We start from the raw sequence: 20,277 nt of genomic DNA, 5'->3' as shown, positions 1-20,277 counted from the left end.
TCTTTGAGAGCATCAATAAAATTCCAAAATTCTTAGAGTAAAAGCAACAAAGAAAAAAAGATAAAAACAAAATTGCTCATATCAGGAAAGAAAAAGAGATTATCATTGTAGATTCCATGGGCACTAAAAAGATAATGGAATAGAATTCATAATGGAAAAACAGAAGAAACTATCAGAATTCATACAAGTAAACTGAATAGATCTGAACTATGAAAGAAACTAACCTTGTAGTTTAAAACATTCTGAGTTAAGAAATCTACAGGCCTAGATATTTTCACTATCACTGAAAAAGAAACAAATTCCATACAACCAAGGAAGCAGTAACTTCTTAAAGTAGAGAAAAAAAGGAAAAAGAAAGAAAAAGAAAGACTGCCAAAAAAACATGAATATTCCTCCAGACCTAGACATGAAATTCTTCAAAATACTAAAGTGATTGCACTAGTAGGAAAGCCCAAAAAAAGATTTAAAAACAAAACAAAAACCTGGAGAAAATATACCTCCTGAGCACAGATACAGAATCATTAATAAAATGAAAGGCAAATGGAATCTTTCAACATATGAAAATAATAATATGCCATGACCATGGGGGTTTCTACTTGGAATACAGTGGAAAATAAACATTGATAATTTAAACATGTTTACTATGGGCTCTTAAACAACAAATAAAAACACAGACTTTATAACTAACAAGCCAACAAATGAGAAAAAAACCACAATCATAAAAAATACTCAATACAAAGGAATACAGAAAAAGAGAAAAAGAAAAGCAATAAACACATGATACAGATAGAAAAACTCCAGAAAATGCAAGCTAGAATGTAGGTCGGGAGTTTTGGGAAATAGGTGGCAGGGAGATCTCACATAGAAACTTTTAGGAATAATGAATGTTTATCTTGATTTTGCTGATGGTTTGTTTTTCAGGCATATAAATATGCCAAAATTTATCAAGTGTACACCTTAGCTAGACACAGTGGCTCCACCTATAATCTCAATGGTTCGGGAGGCTGAAGAAGAAGGATTGCAAGCTCAAAGCCTGCCTCAGCAATGGCAGGGCATGAAGCAACTCAATGAGACCCTGCCTCTAAAAAAATACAAAAAAGGGGGATATGGCTCAGTGGTTGGTTGAGTACCCCTAAGTTCAAACTCCACCATACCCCCCCCAAAAAAAGAAACACTTTAAGTGAGGTTATTATATATCAGTTACACTCGGTAAAATTGTGAGGAGGAGGAGGAGGAGGAGGAGGAGGAGGAGGAGGAGGAGGAGGAGGAAGAAGAGGAGGAAGAGGAGGAGGAAGAGGAGGAGGTGGGGAAGGAGGAGGAGGAGGAGAAAATCTACAACAGAAATACATCAAACAGAACTTCAGGGCTTATTCAAAAACAAGAAAAAATCATTTTCCCTCTTCACTATAATTATGAAAGACATCAAGAATGATCTGTACGACTTTGATTTCCTCTTTCAAACAGCCATTTAAATATGCTTATCTGCTAGGTACCATCCAAACATACATAAGTAACACCAATCCTACATTTACATCAGATTTGGTCACCAAACTAGAAAAGAGAATTCTAAGCCAGGTAGTTCTTTATCCAAAAAGTCAAGAGAAGAAACATATACATTAAAAAGATTTCTTCACTAAGAGCTAAAAACAATTATTTCCTTCTTCTTTTATTCCTTCCTCCACCACTTCCTCTCTCCTTACTTCTATTCATTCTCTCATTCAGATAAGGTCTCACTGTATCGCCCAGGCTGGCATCAAATTCCTTGCCTCAAGCAATTCTCCTGCCTCAGACTCCCAAATGGATGGTACTATAGGCATCTGACAGACTTAATTCTTAATCATTAATACTGGAGGGACTACTTTCTCTTATTTAGGTCCAGGCACACCAAAGGATTAAATACTTAGTGCACACTGACACTAATTATATCAATAGGTTGGTTTACAATGAACAACTTTAGGAAATGCTGGGCTAAACACAAAATAATGTAAATTTATTTACTATAGTTCTCTTCAGAATGTTATAAATACATAAAATTTCCCAAACTTTAATTCTCCAGAGGATACCACCCACACCCAACATTTTCCCCCTCAGATTTCAAAACACCTAATAGGACATCATTCATGGAATGAACACACTTAGAAAAACACAGTGATTATATCATATTGGTCACTTGAAATAATAAAAGAAACAAAATCCACATCAACCAACTGTGAAAAGTGATTTGTTTATCTCTTCAAAATTTGGGTCAATAAAAGATCATTATTTAGGTAGTATAAAGTACTCACAAACAATAATATACAAGATGAGGAAGATACATATGTTTCTTATTCAAGTATAATGACACTCAGCATACAAAAATGTATGACTATAGAATTTCATATACATATATAGATATGATACCATATATGATACCCTAAAAACTTCCAACAATATTCATTTTTACTGTAAGAATTTTACAAAACAGGATTAAAAGTTCTCTTTGGAAGAGACCAGTGGGGCAGCCTTCTTGCACAAGGGGGCCTAGGAAGTCTTTTCACCATGCTCAGCTAGCCAGGCACTCCAAGGCTGCCTCAGCCAGGGTCCCTGGAGGCTTGGCTACTGCTCAAGATGGCAGCAGAACTTGATGTCAACTACTTGTTGCTGGTTCTGCAGGACTGCAGGATGCTGGAGTTAGGGGGTCATGAAAGATTCCACCCTGATTTCAAAGGAACACCTGAGAGGCCAGGCAAAGTACAGCAAGGTTAGAGGCCCTGTGGGAACCTCCTGAGAGGGCAAAGTGTGGAGATGTGAGAAAGAAGCCAAAGCTGCAATGGAGACTCCTGAGATTAAGAAATGCCAGTAATATGGGATATCATCCTTAAAAAGCTGCAGGGATTGAGCTGACACAAGCCAACTTGGGCTGAAGCAAACAAGGTTACAGGGGCAGAGCTACACAAACCCTTTGGACAGAACACTACCATGCCATGTGCCCATATGTTAGACATGGACCTACAGGACTTGTTTGCCCAGATGAATTTCAGTCTTGATTTGGTCCCATCCCTTCTTTCTATGCCCCTATTTTTGTAAATGGAAATGTTTATTCTGCACCTTTATATACTGGAAACTTGTAAATAGCTTTTTATTTATCTATCTATCTATTTATTTATTTTTGCTATTTTTTTATTAGTTACACATGACACTATAATGATCTTGACATATCATACATTTGAATCAAATGGGGTATAATTTCTCATTTTTCTGAGTGTACAGGTTGCAGAATCACATTGGTTATACAGTCATATATATATATATTTATTTATTTATATATATATAGCAATACTAGTGTCTATTTTATTCTGCTGCCCTTCCTATCCCCCATTCCACTCCCCTTCCCTCCCATCACTTCTTTCTACCCAATCTAATGTGACACACTTCTTTTTTTTCCCCTCACACCATCATATATGTATTTTGAATAATGATGAGGGTCTCCTTCCATCTTCCATGCAATTCCCCTTCTCCCTCCATTTCCCTCCCACTTCTCTTCCCTATTTAGTGGTAATCTTCTTCTCATGCTCTTCCTCCAGATCCCATTTTGAGTCACCCCCCCTTATATCAGAGAAGACATTCAGCATTTGTTTTTTAGGGATTGGCTAACTTAGCACAATCTGCTCTAATGCCTTCCATTTCCCTGCAAATGCCATGATCTTGTTATTTTTTAATGCTGAGTAATATTCCAGTGTGTATAAATGCCACATTTTTTTAATCCATTCATCTATTGAAGGGCATCTAGGTTTGTTCCACAGCCTAGCTATTGTGAATTGTGTTGCTATAAATATTGATGTGGCTGTGTCCCTTTAGTATGCTCTTTTTAGGTCTTTTGGGTATAGTACGAGAAGGGGAATAGCTGGGTCAAATGGTGGTTCCATTCCCAGCTTTCCAAGGAATCTCCATACTGCTTTCCAAATTGGCTGCACCAATTTGCAGTCCCACCAGCAATGTATGAATGTACCTTTTTCCCCCGCATCCTCTCCAGCACTTCTTGTTATTTGACTTCCTAATGGCTGCCATTCTTACTGGAGTGAGATGGTATCTTAGAGTAGTTTTAATTTACATTTCTCTGATTGCTAGAGATGGTGAGCATTTTTTCATGTATTTGTTGATTGATTGTATATCCTCCTCTGAGAAGTATCTGTTCAGGTCCTTGGCCCATTTGTTGACTGGGTTGTTTATTTTTTTGTTGTTGTTGTTTAACTTTTTGAGTTCTTTGCATACTCTAGAGATTAGAGCTCTATCTGATGTGTGAGGGGTTTTGATTTTTACAGGAACTCATGTTCCAAGTTTGCCATAAGTCTCAGAGGAGATTTTAGACTTGAACTTTTGGGCAAACCTTAAACTGTTGAGACTATGAGAACTCTTGGAAATGAACAACATGTATTTTGCGTTGTGACATGTGTATGAACTTTTGGAGGCCAGCAGCAGAATTTATGATTTGGATGTGAGGTGTCTCCCAAAAACTCACGTATGAGACAATGCGAGATGGTTCAGAGGGGAAATGATTGGGTTGTGAGCCCTTAACGCAATCAGTGAATTAATCCTCAGAAACTAGGAGAGAGGTATGGAACAGATTCTTTTTCATGGACTGTTGAGAGCCACAGCCAAGGGGACCCAGCAAACTTCCAGCTGATTGGCTCACTGTGGCCCCAGCAAACTTCCAGCTGCCAGCTGATGATTGGCTCACAGCAGCCCCAGCAAACTTCCAGCTGCCAGCTGATGGGCTCCTCTGCCTTGATGCTCATTGGGCTGTTTCCCTGCCCTTTCAGGCCACGGAGCTGCTCATTGGGGGACTCTTTTGGCTCCGCCCATGCGACCCAGCCAATCGGCCTCAAGAGCAAGAGGAGTGGGGGGGGGGGGGTTTGAGAGGCTTGTGGGATGCCAGTGGTGGCAGTTGGGCTCTGAGGGAATTCCTGAAGAGCTCATGTGGTGCGGCGTGTTTGTTCTAAACATAAAGTTCATTTCTGTGCTTGATAAGTGGCTCATGAATTGTGCCCAGCCAGACTGTGGCAATGGACCTCAAAGGAAACAAACCTACTGGCCCCTTGATTTTGGATTTCTAGCTTCCAGAATTCAGAGACAACAAATTTCTGTTCTTTAAGCTACTCAGTGTATGGTATTTTGTTACATCAGCCCTAGCAAACTAATACTCTATGTGTCTAGGCACCTTTATAAGAAACTATATATACTCATTAAATACAACCACCTTTTAGTTAGGTACATTTGTATCTGTTCCACTTTAGAGATGATGAAACTGAGGCACCATGTAGTTAATTAATTTGCCCAATTTCCCAATTATTTATTAAGTGGTAAAGCAGGATTTGGAAAGTGACACAAATGATATTTGTCTCAGTTCAGGCTGCTATAACAAAGTATTATAAACTTATAAGTAATAAAAATTTTATTTCTCACAGTTCTGGAAGCTAGACATCCACGAACAGAGTACAAGCAGGTTTGGGTTCTGGTGAAGACCCTCAAAGAAGTTTACAGACCTTTATACTCCCATGGTGAAAAGCATACAAGAGGTATCTGGGGTTCCCCTAAAAGCATCATATTGGAAGTTAGGATTTCAGAATATGAATTTGCAGGAGGCAGAACCACAAACATTCAGTACATTGCATGGTTGTGGTTGTAACAGTCCCTTAGTATAGCTGTGTGCTTCACCTCTCTATGGCATTCCTGGCTGTTGAGCATCAGTGGTTGATATTCTGGCCCTCTAAAGCTTTGTTCTCTTCACACACTCTGTAAAGTCTTCTTGTAAATCCTTCCTATTTAAAATAGCTACAGAAGGTTCATTTGGCCTCCACTAGAAATCCTGACTGATAAATAAGGAAATCTGTTAGGAAATGGAATTCAGGAAAAGCTTAGAAATCTACAGAAACTGTCACTGACTCAGAAACTAATACCTGAATGTTTTCTAAGTACTTACCTAGTATGTGGAGTTTTACGTTTGCACTGTGGCAAAGTGAGGGACCTGTCTTACAGGCCTTGCAAAAAAATTAATTTCTCTGGTATTAAAGTACACTCACCTCTACTGATCATAAAAATTATAAGGCCTCTATCCAAAAGGAAAGCTACATACATAGACCATACTCAATGAATGAGGCATAATGAAGCAAGAAAAATAACAGAGGGTTCCAAATAATCATGGACTTTAGGAGAGGTAACAAAAGAAAAATAATTAAGGTTTGGCTTTTCCTACACATCAAACCTGACAAATGGCCCACTGATGACTCCTTCTCTTTCATGTATTTTTCATTAAATTCGGTTCATGTTAACTCCTTGTAAAAACAATGCATACACAAATTATCTCATGAATTGAAGCTACATATATTTTAAAACAAAAAACACTGTTTTGTTATTCGATGAATTTATACCCTGAAAAAAAAGATGTGTTTTAGTCTTAAATTCTTAGGACCTACAAATGGGATCTTATTTGGAAGCAGAGTCTTTCCAGATTTAATTGAGGTAAAATGAGGTCATATTGAATTACAATGGGCCCTAAGACAATGAAGAAAATCTTGACACAGACACATAAAGAGGAAAATACCATATGAAGATAAAGATCCACAGGAGAGAAGGACATGTGAAGACAGAGGCAAAATAATATTATTCACCTATAAGTCAAGGAACACCAAAGACTGCCACAGCCACCAAAAAGCTAGGAGAGGCAAGGAAGTATTCTCCCTATGGAACCTTCAGATGGAGCATGACCTTGGCCAACCCCTTAATTTCAGACTTCTGGTCTCCAGAACTGTGTAAGAATAAGTTTCTTTCTTTCTTTCTTTTTTTTTTTTTTTGGTTTGTTTTTTTAATCACTTTGTTTGTGGTAATTTGTTACAGGGACCTCAGGAAACTAAAACATATTCTCTCTGATACATCCACTTTTTCCAACTTCAGTCAATCTCCAATTTAGGCCTGAAACTATAGAACAAATGAGATAATAGAGAATTAAAGTCAATGAAAGTTCCACATGCAGAGCAACTGCAAGATGAACCATTTAATCTTCTATACAATATTCATTGGCACATTACCAGCAAGTTCCCATGTTCTCTTAGCTCAAGAGCTCTTGAACTACTGAACAGAATTGGCACAATGAATGAATATGCTTCTAAAAGAGGAGTTAGGAAAGTGAAACAAAGAACTCTTTGGGCTTGAAGCACAGACACCAGATAATTTGCAAAATATAATGGATGTCACCTTGTCAATTCTATCATTAGCATTTCTTGTCTATCTGCTCATCATTTAAAAAAATGTGAGAATGTGTGCATATCAAACCAACTCTATAATGAAAGAAACCAAGTAAAATAAATATTACTAAGAGTACAATTCAAAATTTTACCTAAACTACTTTGGCTGTTCCTTACTATAAAGGATCTTCAAGGAACAACTATTATTTTAGTCAATCTTTCAAAACAACTAAGCTGTGATCTTAGTCAATCTCTGATAGCACAATATTAATGTAATAGTTTGAAGTAATGGAATGTTAGTGTGTGTGTGTTTTTTAATCCTTTCTGGGGTTGTGAAGTAGTATGTTACTATTGTTATTGATTTGCATTTTCCTAGTGACTAATAATACTGACCATCTTTTTGTATGTCTATCGGCTATTTTTTTATCTTCTTTGGGGAAAAAAAAATCTATTCAAGTCCTTTACCCATTTTTAAGTTGAATTACTTGTCTTTTTCATTTTGAGATCTAAGAGTTCTTTATATTCTGCACATAAGTACCTTGTGACAGATAAATGGCAAATAACTTTTCCCATTCTGTGAGTAGTCTTTTCACACTGCTGACGGTGTCCTTGGATATACTAAAGATTTTAATTTTGTTGAATCATAATTTATCTATTTTTTTCTTTTGTTGGTTATCCTTTTGGTGTTATATCTAAGAAACTAAGTTCATAACAATGTACTCTTAAGCTTTCTTCTAAAAGTATAGGTATAGACCTTACACCTATGAGTTCCTTTTTAGCATGGTATGATATATATTCATACTTTTTACATGTGTATACCAATTGTCCCAATACCATTTGTTGAAATGACTAGTCATTATCAACTGAATTGTCCTCATACCCTTGTTAAATATCAACTGAATGTAAACATTACAGTATATTTCTGGATTATTATGTCCATTCCATTGGATCTATATACCTATCCTTATGCCAGTGCCAGACTATCTTAATTACTACAATTCTGTAATAAGTTTTGAAATGAGTAAGTATAATTCCTCTAGCTTTGTTTTTTTTTTTTTTTCAAGTTTAGTTCGCTAATATCTTTCAAATTTGTTTTAGCTATCCTAGATTGCTTTTATTTCAAATGAATTTTAGGAATGCCTTAGAATTTCTGCACACATTGCCAATTTGGATTCTGGGGAAGGCAAAGAATCTATAAATCAATTTGGGCAGTGTTGCCATCTGCAGTAGGCAGAGTAAAGGCACCCACATCCAAATCCTCAGAATTTGTGAAATCTTACCTTATGTGGCCAAAAGGATAGTGCAGGTATGATTAGGGATCTTGAGACTGTGAAATTATCATGAATTACGTGGGTATGGTCCAGTAAAATCACTAGTGCCCTTATAAGATGGAAGCAGCAGTACATTTAGTGAAGAAAGAAGCTGTTTAAGAATGGAAGCAGGGGGAGAAAGGGAAATATGACACAGGGCCACGAGCCAAGGAATGAGGACAACTTCCCAGAAGATAGGGAAAGCGAGGAAATGAATTCTCCTCTAGAGCTTCCAGAAGGAAACTACTCTTATGACATTTTGATTATAGTTTCCCAATTAATTTCAGAGTCTGTTAAAAAACAAATTTGTGGTATTTTAAGCCACCAAATTTGTGATAATTTGTTATAATCACCATAGTAATCTAATACACTTCAAGCATTCCTAGTAGATTTTTGCACACAACAGAGTTCAATATATATGTGGAAAAAAACATAAAAATTAAAGAACCAGAAAAACATATGATGAGTCAAATATTTATATATACTTCTCTGAATAATTGATAGAACAGGCAGACAGAAAATCAGTACCGGTATCTATAGAGAGATAAAACACAAATGTGGCAAAACTTTTACAATCATATTTACATTATGACTAAAAGTGTTCATTTTGTTAGTCTTCCAACTTTTCTCTAGTCTAATATCTATTTTTTAAAAAAAATGGGGAAAAATCACTGATATATATATTGATGTATACACACACAATATAATACATAAAATGTATATATTTTTATCTGGAACATCATCAAACTTGATTATCTTACCATAAAGAAAGTTTTACTATAAAAAAATGTATCACTGCACTGCTTTTTAAATAAAAGTCATTCTCCAAACAGTGTAGAAAATTGTTATTTTAGAATTTTTGGGGTTTTTTAAGCACTATAAAAAGAAGAGAGAATGGTAATCTGTTCGACCTTGTGAGTTTCAACAATTTTATCATTTTACCAATCTTATTTTGTCTATACCCCAACACTTTGGTTTGTTTTGCTGGAGTTTGTTTTGTTTTGTTTTGGTGCTAGGGATCGAATGAGGACCTCATACATGCTAGGCAAGCACTCTACCACTGAGTCATATCCCCAGCCTTTTGCTGGAATATTTAAAGTAAGCCTCAGATTCTTTTTGCACATATATTCCAAAATAATCATTAAATCTTAAAAACAGAAAGTATCATCAGGAAGAATATGTCAAGTGAAAAACTAACTGCTTTAGACCAGCACAGTGGTGCACACCTATAATCCCAGTTACTCAGAAGGGTGAGGGAGAGAATCATAAATTCAAGGCCCAAATCGGGCAATGTAGTAAGATCCTTTCTCAAGATTCAATTTTTAAGAAAGGTTATGGGTGTAGCTCAGTGGTAGAGCACTTACCCAGTTGTGTTAGCCCAATCCCCAAAACCACATAATAATAATAATAACAAAAACTGCTTTATAGTAAATTACTAAACACAAGGAGGTTTAACAGTTACATTAAAATAAAACTCAAGGTGATAAAAGATATCAGGCTGAAAAACATTTCAGTAATTTAAGAATAACACATACTTTAAAAAAAATGTTTACAAGAGAGAACCAAATATTTCCTGTTCACAGACTGGAAGACTTAATATCATTAAGATGGCAATACTGCCCAAAGTGATCTACAGATTTAGTGGAATCCCTATAAAAATCCCAAAAATATTTTTTGCAGAAATGAGCAAAGTTATCCTAAAATTAAATGGAATCTCAATGGACTCTGAATAGAGAAAACAAACTCTAAAAATAACAAAGTTGAAGGTCTCATACTTCCTGATTTCAAAACATATTTCAAAGCTGCAGTACCCAAACTGTGCAGTATTGGCATGGTGACAGACATTTAGATTAATGGAACAGAAAAAAAGAACCCAGAAATAAACTATTGCATATATGGTCAAATTTTTTTGGCAAGAATGCCAAGAAAAAAATCAAGGTGAGGAAGGACAATCTATTCAATAAATGGTGCTGAGAAAACTAAATATTCACATGCAAAGTGATGAAACTGTATGTTTATCTTACAAAATATACAAAATTTAACTCAAAATCAATCAAAGACTTAAAAATACAGGTTAGAGCTATAAAATTCTTTTAAAAAAAAATAAGGGAAATACTTCATGGAACTGCATCTGGCAAAGATTTTTTGAACATGATGCCAAAAGCAGAAATAACTAAAGCAAAATAGCTAAACTGTAATACATCAAAATTAAAAACTTTGGGGCATTAAACAACACAATACAGCAAAAAGGCAACCTATAAAATTAGATAATATTTGCAAATCATAAATCTGATAAGAAGTTAGAACATATTTTAGAAATCGTACAACTAAAAACAACAAAATGCTTGATTTAAAAATAGGCAAGAAACTTGAATAGACATTTCTCAAAGAAGACAAATGGATGGTCAACAAACACATGAAAAGATGTTCATCATCAATAATCATTACAGAAATGCAGATCCATAACAATCATTTATCATCTTATGCCCACTAAAATGGTCACTATCAAGACAAAACAAAAAAAGTAATACCTGTTGAAAAGGATGTAGAAAAACTGGAACCCTTGTGTACTATTGCACAAAATGTAAAATTGCACAGCTTTCATGAAAGCCATAGAGGTTCCTAAAAAAAAATTAAAACTAGGGAGATGGGGGGGCGGGTAGCTTGGTGATACAGTGTATGTTTAGAATGTTTGAGGCCCTGGGTTCAATTCCCTGTACCCTGCCCCCCTTCCCCCCCAAAAAAAATTAAAAACTAAATCACTATATGATGTAGTTTGGGAAATATATCCAAAAGAACTTAAAGCAGGATCTCAAAGAAATACTTGCACATCCATGTTCACTGCAGCATTATTCACAAGAACACCAAATATCCTTTGACAAATGAACACATAAAGAAAATGTGGCATATATACAAAATGGAAGATTACTCCACCTTAAAAAAAAAAAAGAATAAAATCCTATCACAGTCTGACATAAATGAACCTTGAGAAATGCTCAGTAAAGTAAGTCAGTCACAAAAAGATATACTGTATGATTCCACTTACACAAATTATCAACTGTGTTATATCAGCTTTCCATTACTGTGACAAAATACTTCAGATAATCAACTTAAAAGGAAAAAAACTTTATTTGGGCTCATGAATTCAGAGGTTTCAGTCCATGGTCACTTTGGCCTGCTGCTTTAGATTTATGGAGGTAGAGTAAGCTATTTATCTCATGGCATCCAGGAAGTGACAAAGGGAAAAAGGAGTATCCCGAGATCCCTATTAAGGGCATTCCCCATAACCTAACTTTCTTCCATTAGGCCACACCTCCTAAAGGCTCTACCACCTCCTAATACCACAGACTGATGATGAAATCTTTAGCATATGGGCCTTTGGAGGGCATTTAAGATCCAAATCGTGACAATGACATAGTCAAACTCTTAGAAAGTAGAAAACAGGGTGCCAGAGGTTAGTGGAAAGGAAGATGAGGAGTTGTTCAATGAGTACAGCATTTCCATTTTACATGATGAAAAAGTTCTAGAGATTTCTTGCACAACAATGTGAGTATAGTTAACACCACCGAAGTATAATACATTAAAAAATGGTCAAGGTGGTTAAATTTTATGTGCTTTTTGTCACAATATAAAAAACAACAAAACCATAAAGTGCTGGTGGACCCTCACACATCGCTGTTAGGCAAATTAAATGGTGCAGAGTGGAAAACAATATGACAGTTTCTCCAAAAAGTAAACACAGAATTACCATATGGTCTACCCATTTTACATTTATATATATATATATATATATATATATTTATATTTATATTACACACACACCCCATAAGATTTCAAGTAGCAATATGAACAAATATTTTTAAAACCATGTTCACACCAGCATTATTCACAATACCCATAAGGTGGGACCAACTCAAGTGTTCACTGACTGGATGAATGAATATAGAAAATGTGGTATACAGACAGACATAATGGAATATTATCCAATCTTTAAACAGAAAGAAGTTCTGACATGTTTCAATACAGATGAAACTCAAAGACAATTAAATGAAATGAATTGGTCACAAATAATATGAGATTCCTCTTATATTAGCTAGCTGAAGTAGTCAAAATTATAGAAATAAAAAGAATGGTGTTTGCCAGTGGCTAGGAGGAGGAGGGAAAGGGTAGTTAGTGTTTCATGAACACAAAGTTTCAGTTTCATACAGATGAAAAACGTTCTGAATATGTATGGTTATGATGGTTACACAACTATGTGTATGTCCCTACTGTGATAGAACCATACACTTAAAATTGTTTAAAATAGAAATTTTCATTCTGTATATTTTGCCACAAAACTTTCTATTTGGAATATAGAATTACTTTTAAATTTTTGTTGGTTGAGTTGTTAAAATGTTTATTTTTGCTTGCAACTGACAGAAAACTGACTTAAAAGGTGGAGAAAAGAAATATAATGAAAATCCCAAAGTAATAGAGAATTAAAGCACAGTTGGATTGAGGGTGCTCAGCAAATGCTCCAAGACTCAGTATGTGCCCTAAAGATAAGAAAAAGTGTATTATGTAATAATTAAAGCAAATAATATGACTGTATTTTTAAGGCAAATATTGAATTGTCCTCAAGGGAGTGAATGTCCATTTCTAGAAATATCTGAACTGATTAATAAAAGAAAGTCCAATGACATTAAGGTCAAATAGCACATATTACTCAAAAATCAGACCTTAAGTTAAGAAGAGGAAATCTAAATTCAGCTTCATTTATAGGCCATCAAATTTCGGAAAAGGAACTTTCTGAGCCTCATTTTGCTCCTCTATGGATTAGTATGAGTTTCATATGAGAAATGAGTTTCATTTGTGAAATCTCCTACAAAATATGAGTGTTGTACACAAATGCAAGGTATTATAATCAGAAACTGTATTAAGCAAACATGGGAAACAAAGAAATATTACCACATTCTGACTTCTTTCCTATTTTATATCCCCAAGTACATTCTCCTCCACCTACTCAATTTCAAGAAAGGCAAATATCTAACCTTAATACATTCTGTTTGATATCAATCTATTATATCACTTCTTTTAGAATGAACAGAAACCTGGGCATCTTCAGTAAAAGACTATAATGATTTTTATTTCTGCTTCTGTGATATTTTCAGCTGAAGATACAAAGTGCTAGTGCCTGGGAAAGAATGGTCACTTTGTGACAGGTGCTCTTTTAGATATGTGAAGTCCCAGTGCCAAGAGAAAAACTATAAGATTTTAATATACATTTTACATTCCATGTTTTATTTATTTCTACTGTTATACATTAATTAAACATTTTAATGTGCACTTTAATATGCATTTTTAAACAATAATACAATCACACATTCCACATAAAAACAGAAATTCTTGCTTGCCATAACAGTAGTATACCAAGGGTTTTCCCATTGCAGTCACTCCAACTTGTCAAATCAATATCATGTTTCCTTCATCATTAATCTAAATTCAGTTTTGTTTAAGGTAACAAAGTGCCACCTAAATAAACTTGTAAGGCAAAATACATCTACTGGCCACAGTTAGCTTTCTAAAGGTGGCCAATGAAATGTACATTCCTGTCCATCAAGAATATCTGGGAAAGTTTCACTTCCCCAGGTAATCAACTGCTCTTCTTTCTTGCACTTGTAACTTTTTCCTACCAAGTAAGTATATTCAATGCTCAAAGGTGCAGCAATCTTACTGAGGCCCTCCAGATGAAAATAAGAATGGTGGAGTAGAAAGAGAGAAAAAAACTTAGTTTCTTAACATCATTTGTGAGCAAATACAACACCTCTTTACTGTTACATGAGAAAGATGCATGTTACTTTTAAGTCACTGCATAACAGAGCCAAAGTACTAGTAAATGGTACTTGCTAATAAATATAACCTGTGAGTTAAGTGCTTGAAAGACTATGAAAAGGAATATAATTTATATCAGAAAGTCAAAGATAAATCTGTTTCTCTTCCTGTAACTTCTCAAGTAGTGACTGTTTTCTCCTGATCCCTTCTGTAATCTGGCCTGGAGATTAATGGTAGTCCACTTTGCTTCTTAAAACTTCTCAACATTCTCCCTCCATCCCAAAGAACCCCAATTGTGAATTTCAAGTCACCAAATTATGCCATTCATTACTACTCCCTGAACTTCTCTCCCATAATGCACAATGAGCTTATATTTCACCCATTCTCTGCTACTCAATTCTATGGTCACACCTTCGGGGCAACCTCTCCATTCTGTATGCTAGAATCCCTTCCTGCCTTGTCAAGAACTTTTCTTTTCTTGTGGTCTTGGGGATTGAACTCAGGGCCTTATGCATGCTAGGCAAGTGCTCTACCACTGAGCTACACTCTCCAGCCCAAAGACAGTCTTTCAGGACCTTTCCTATAATTTTTCACTTCTCTATTGAGTCACTCATTCCCATCCACATATAATCATAACACAAATTTCTCTTGTTTAAAAAATTTTTTGACTATATATCCTTTTCCAATTACTAATAGTTTCTCTACTGCACTTCAAAGCAAAATTCCACCAATAAGGAATCTAATATTTTTTTTCTCACATTATCTCTTGCACCTACTGAAAACAGTCCTATTCACTCCTCCCATACCACATAAACTGCTCTTTTCTTAATGTTACCTTTTTGTTGCTATTTCAATATATTTTCATTAAAAATTATATTTCTAATTATATGTGTTATATTTAGAAAAACATAAATATATTATTTCCATCAATTTGGCTAAATTCTATTTATTATAATAATCATATATATAACTATATGTCAGTAATTATAATTATTAAATACATTATGATTATATCAAATATATTTACTATGACAAATTATAATAATGAGATTCTAATTTAGAATAAATTATTTTAATTTTTCTATGTAGACTATCATCTACAAATAAAGACAATATTGCTCCTTTCTTCTTAATTTTTCTACTATTTTTTTCTTTTCCTTATTCTACTAACCTTAGATTTCTAGTATGAAAAAAAATTGCAATAATGAATATGATACTTACTTCATAGAAACCCACAATCTGATTAAGGATGCCCCTACTATTTCTTATTCTCCCATAAAATTGCTCTTCACTTAATTCTTTCCATATGATAACTTTTTATTTAAAAAAAAAAGTCAAACATAGCAAATATTTTTTTCTCTACTGATATAATAATTTGCCTTTAAACTGTTAATTTAATTAATGTATTATCTTGAATTAAATTTGCATCCTCAAACAAACCCGACTTTCTCCTTATGTTGTACCATCCTTAAACATTTCCAGATACTACATTATTCTTTTATAACCCCCAAAAACCACATTTTCCAGGCTGAGATTCTGGCTCAGTGGCAGAACGGTTGCCTTCCATGCATGAGGCACTGGGTTCGATCCTCAGTACCATATAAAGATAGACAGATAGATAGATAAAGGTGTTGTGTCCAGCTACAACAATCAATCAATCAATCAATAAAGCCGCATTTTCCAAAATTTATACCCAAAGGCTAGAGTTAGTCTGAGTTCTCAAACTCAATATCTATAAGCAGATCATTCAACACAGGCAAAAAGTTGTTCCTTCATTTATTCAGTTTTCAGAGAGTAGAAGGTAGGTCAAGAGAAAATATTAGCTGGGATTGTGGCTCAGTGGTAGAGCACTCGCCTAGCACGGGCAGGACCCAGGTTCGATCCTCAGCACCACATAAAAATAAAGGCATTGTGTTGTGTCCACCTACACCTAAAAAATAAATAAAATAAAAATAAAATTCTATTTTTAAAAAAAGAGAGAAAATACTATTCTGAACAATTACAAATTGTTAAAAATCACCATGGTGATAACAAATTGAAACTTCTGAGAAATTCTCCTTGATACTGAGAATGGATTATACTTTACCAGGAACAGAAAGCCTACGCAAAAGAAAGAGAATTTCTATGCCAAAATGATATTTCAATAATGGAACAAACTGGATGGTGGAGCAAGTATCTAGTTTGGGGAATGTGAACTGTAAAGGGAAAAGGCTATGGATGAGGGGACCAGGAGGCAGGCCTATGTTTTTGGTAACAAGGACCTTAGCTTCTAAGATAATTATCATTTACACATTATAGAATCTGAATTTATAACCTAATGTCCTATTTCCTCCATGAATTTCTAATTCATATGTCATCTCTGGGTTACCTAAAAAGCATCTTAGCATCAATATTTTCAAAATGAATCATTATTTCCCCCATAAAACTGCTCTTCACTTAGTAAATGATATCAGTAAATGATATCACAAATGAATTGTCTAACATTCCCATAAAATATTCTCCATAATCTTCCTGAAAGCAGAAATTTGGCTATTATATCTCTAGTGCTTAGAGCAATGTCTAGGACATAGGAGCACTTAAATAAATACTTATCTGGATGAATTATCAGAAGACTAATTCTAGTAGTCTTAATTCTGAACACTACAACAGAATCAGTAAAAGAATAAGAACTTCCAGGGGCTGGGGTTGTGGCTTACAGGTAGAGAGCTCACCTATCACATGCGAGGCCCTGGGTTTGATCCTCAGCACCACATAAAAATAAATAAAATAAAGGTATTGTTTCCAACAACTACAACTAAAAAATAAATATTAAAAAAAAAAGAACTTCCAGCAGCTATAAAATAGCCTACTTTTGGTTTTCCCTCCTGGTAAAAGAAGTTGAAAGGAGTGTAGTAGTTACCAAAAACAAACAAACAAACCAACCAAGCATCCTAGGTACTGTCCTATGCCTCTGGCAATAACTGCTCCTCAAACTTTTAGAATCTACAGAATTATAAAAAATATATGGCTTATGGGTAACATATATGTATGTGTGTACACATGGATCTTAGCATGTATAAGGTCCCGGGTTCAATTGTCAGCACCCCAAAAAAATAAACAGAAGAAAAACAAGAATCTTTTGTATGCCAATGAAATAACCAGTGGCTGAAACCACCAGAAGCTTCAGGTGCTGATCACCAAAAAGACTGGAAAATTGGAACTTTGAACCTCATCCCTTTCAGGTGAGTGGAGAGAGACTGGAGATGAAATTAATTACCAATGGTTATGATTTAATCGACTGCCTATGTAATGGAATTCCCATAAAAACCCCTAACAGGGTTCAAAAAGCATCTGAGTTGATGACTATATCAAAGTGTTTAGACAATGACTCATCAAAGAAGGCAGTTACATTTGATTCTTCCCCCAAATGTAACCCTTACATCTCTTCTCTTTCACCATTCCCAAGTTGTATCTGAAGGGTTATGGAAAATAATATTCCTACAAGATAGTTCCCCCAGAAAAACTGAGAGACATGTGACTTGGGAGGGGAAATCAGCTAGACATTAAACCTCTCCCAGTATATCCTTTCCCAGTAATAATGGGCCCGAGAGAAAAAGCAAACTTTCATCCCTGCCCGGGTTCATCCCCAGCTTCTCCACCAAAAACAAGCATTTACCCCTTCCCATCACAATAGGTCCTGAAAGGAGGAGGCAATACTGAAAAGCTGAGCCCTGTACTTTTACCCTTTCCCATTGCAGATGAGTCTTGGAAGGAGAAATGCAAAATGTGAAGCCCTAGGTAACAACGGGTTCCAGAAAAAACAGAAGATAAGCAGTGAACACCGAATTGTAAGCTCTTCCTAGTGATAATGAGTTTCAAACTTTTATAATTGCCTTCTGAGTTAACCTGCACAGCTAGGTCCCTGACTGTCCAAACAGCACATCCTCCATCTCCAATGATTAATTCACCCTCATTGTAAACTACAAAACCCAGATTCCTTCTGTAACTCAGGGACCCATCTCCATACCAAGAAAATGAGCCCTCCATGCCTAATCAATTGACTTTGCGGCAGAATACAGGAAACCTTGCTGATCCAAGGTTTGCTTCCTGTGTCCTGCCTCTGTCATTTGTGCACCATGCACTTATAGTATCCTATATATCAAACTATAATAATAGTAAGGTAAACACTTTCCTGGGTTCCATGAGTTGTTCTAATAAATTATCTCTCATCTGCTGGGTCTCTTCATGCATTTTATCTCCTTGTAGAATTATAATATTTAATCCTCTTTGGTCATTTTAGTAAACTCTAAAGAGGAAGTAGATATAAAGGTGCTCATGTATTCAAATATATTTGAACATTAATCCAGAACTTATATTTTGGTCAAACTACAATACAAACTGCTCCTCTTCAAACATTTGCACCTTCTCAAGCTCCAAATATCCCAATAAAACCTTATCTTTCAATACTCAGTTCAAGTGCTACCTACACACAACATCCTTTCTTTTTTTCTTTCTAATCTCCCAAACTGTAAACAATTTATCTATCTCCTAAATTTTCACAACACATATTTTGCATGTCTTCTGGCATTTAATTAGACCATATGTGCTAAATTTTAATGACTAATGCTCAAAAATCTCCCCCACTGCCCAAAGTTATTCACTTTATCAAAACACTTTAAATTCCATCAATCAGCGATTTATTTAGTGAAACAAGTTAACTTTTAAAAGTACAAATTCTCTAGCCAGCAAGATAGAGGAATATGAAGTCCCCACTCTTATCTTCCCCAAACAATAAGAATTTGGTGCTGTTCACATACAAAAAAGGCTCTCTGAAGGAGCCTTAGAATTCAGGTAGGAGGCTGTAAAATCACAGAAGAGCCCAAAACAATGGAAGAATATTTTGAGAGTACAGACCAGTACCCAGGTAGCAGACCTGCCAACTATGCTCCTGAATTCTAACCACAAAACCACAGAAATAACTCTTTTCTCCAAAGAGCTTGGCTATAGCCTATTTGGCCCTGAGCCAGAACCAAAGCTATCTGCCAAAGGGTTCAGGAAGAATCATGCAGATTCTTGGCAGTCTCTTGGCAGAAAGGTCTCTCTGCCTACCAACAGTGATCCCAACAATGAATCTGAAGGTTACCCTGTGACTCAGCTTCTGCTCCCCTTAGCTGAGGTCCCAATGTAGGACTGTTCACAAAAGGACCTAAAGGGCCTGTGGCTCAGGCCTGTAATCCCAGCGGGAGGCTGAGGCAGGAGGATCTTGAGTTCAAAGCCAGCCTCAGCAAAAGCTAGGTGCTTGGCAACTTAGTGAGACCCTGTCTCTAAATAAGACAAAATACAGCTGGGGATGTAGCTTAGTGGCCAAGCACCAGTGAGTTCAATACCTAGTTACTTATCCACCACCAACAACAACAACAAAAAAGGACCTAGCGGGAGAACCATCCATATCTTGAAGGCTGGGGATTACCTGTTTATCCAAGTTTCCATGAATGGCTTGCTATATTCCACACTAGATCCTGAGGAGCCTATTCTCTGTTTTAGCCCTGTCACAGTACCAGGGGTACTATTTTGCCTGTGCAGGAAACAACTGTGAAATATGCACATACGTGAGCCAACAGGGCAGGTTTGCCAGCCTCCATTCCACAGCACAGCCAGAGGGTGCCCAGTCTTACCTCCAACTGCATTTAGAGAACTACTGCACCTATGCAGGGTACTTTTAGGGAACATACTCATTTGGGTACACATGACAGGCTTCTGGACTCAGGTGACTGGCAACATTTTCCTATAACCTGGGTAGCCTCTTGAATCTCCCCTAAGTTCATCCAGGCCAAGACTCTGCACCAACCTTGGCACCCTCATGAGACCTGTGGCAAACCTAGGTTTAGGGAATCTTCCAGGACTAAAATGGCTACAGCAGTCATGGGTACTAACAAAAGTCTGCTGAGATTTCTAGA

The 20,277-nt window shown here is 35.8% G+C and overlaps 1 protein-coding gene across 5 annotated transcripts in view; it reads right to left on the bottom strand.

Annotated features, from left to right (window-relative positions):
* Positions 1-20,277, bottom strand: part of Cog5 (component of oligomeric golgi complex 5) — a 374,945-nt gene that overhangs the window by 233,429 nt on the left and 121,239 nt on the right. The window lies entirely within an intron of this gene.

Source organism: Marmota monax, unplaced genomic scaffold (assembly GCF_021218885.2).
Source record: "Marmota monax isolate L192 unplaced genomic scaffold, Marmota_monax_Labrador192_F-V1.1 WCK01_AAM20220418_F8-fsc00027, whole genome shotgun sequence".
NCBI classification, from domain to species: Eukaryota; Metazoa; Chordata; class Mammalia; order Rodentia; family Sciuridae; genus Marmota; species Marmota monax.
The sequence above is the reverse complement of the archived record's forward strand: the minus strand, read 5'-3'. Positions and strand labels throughout refer to the sequence as shown.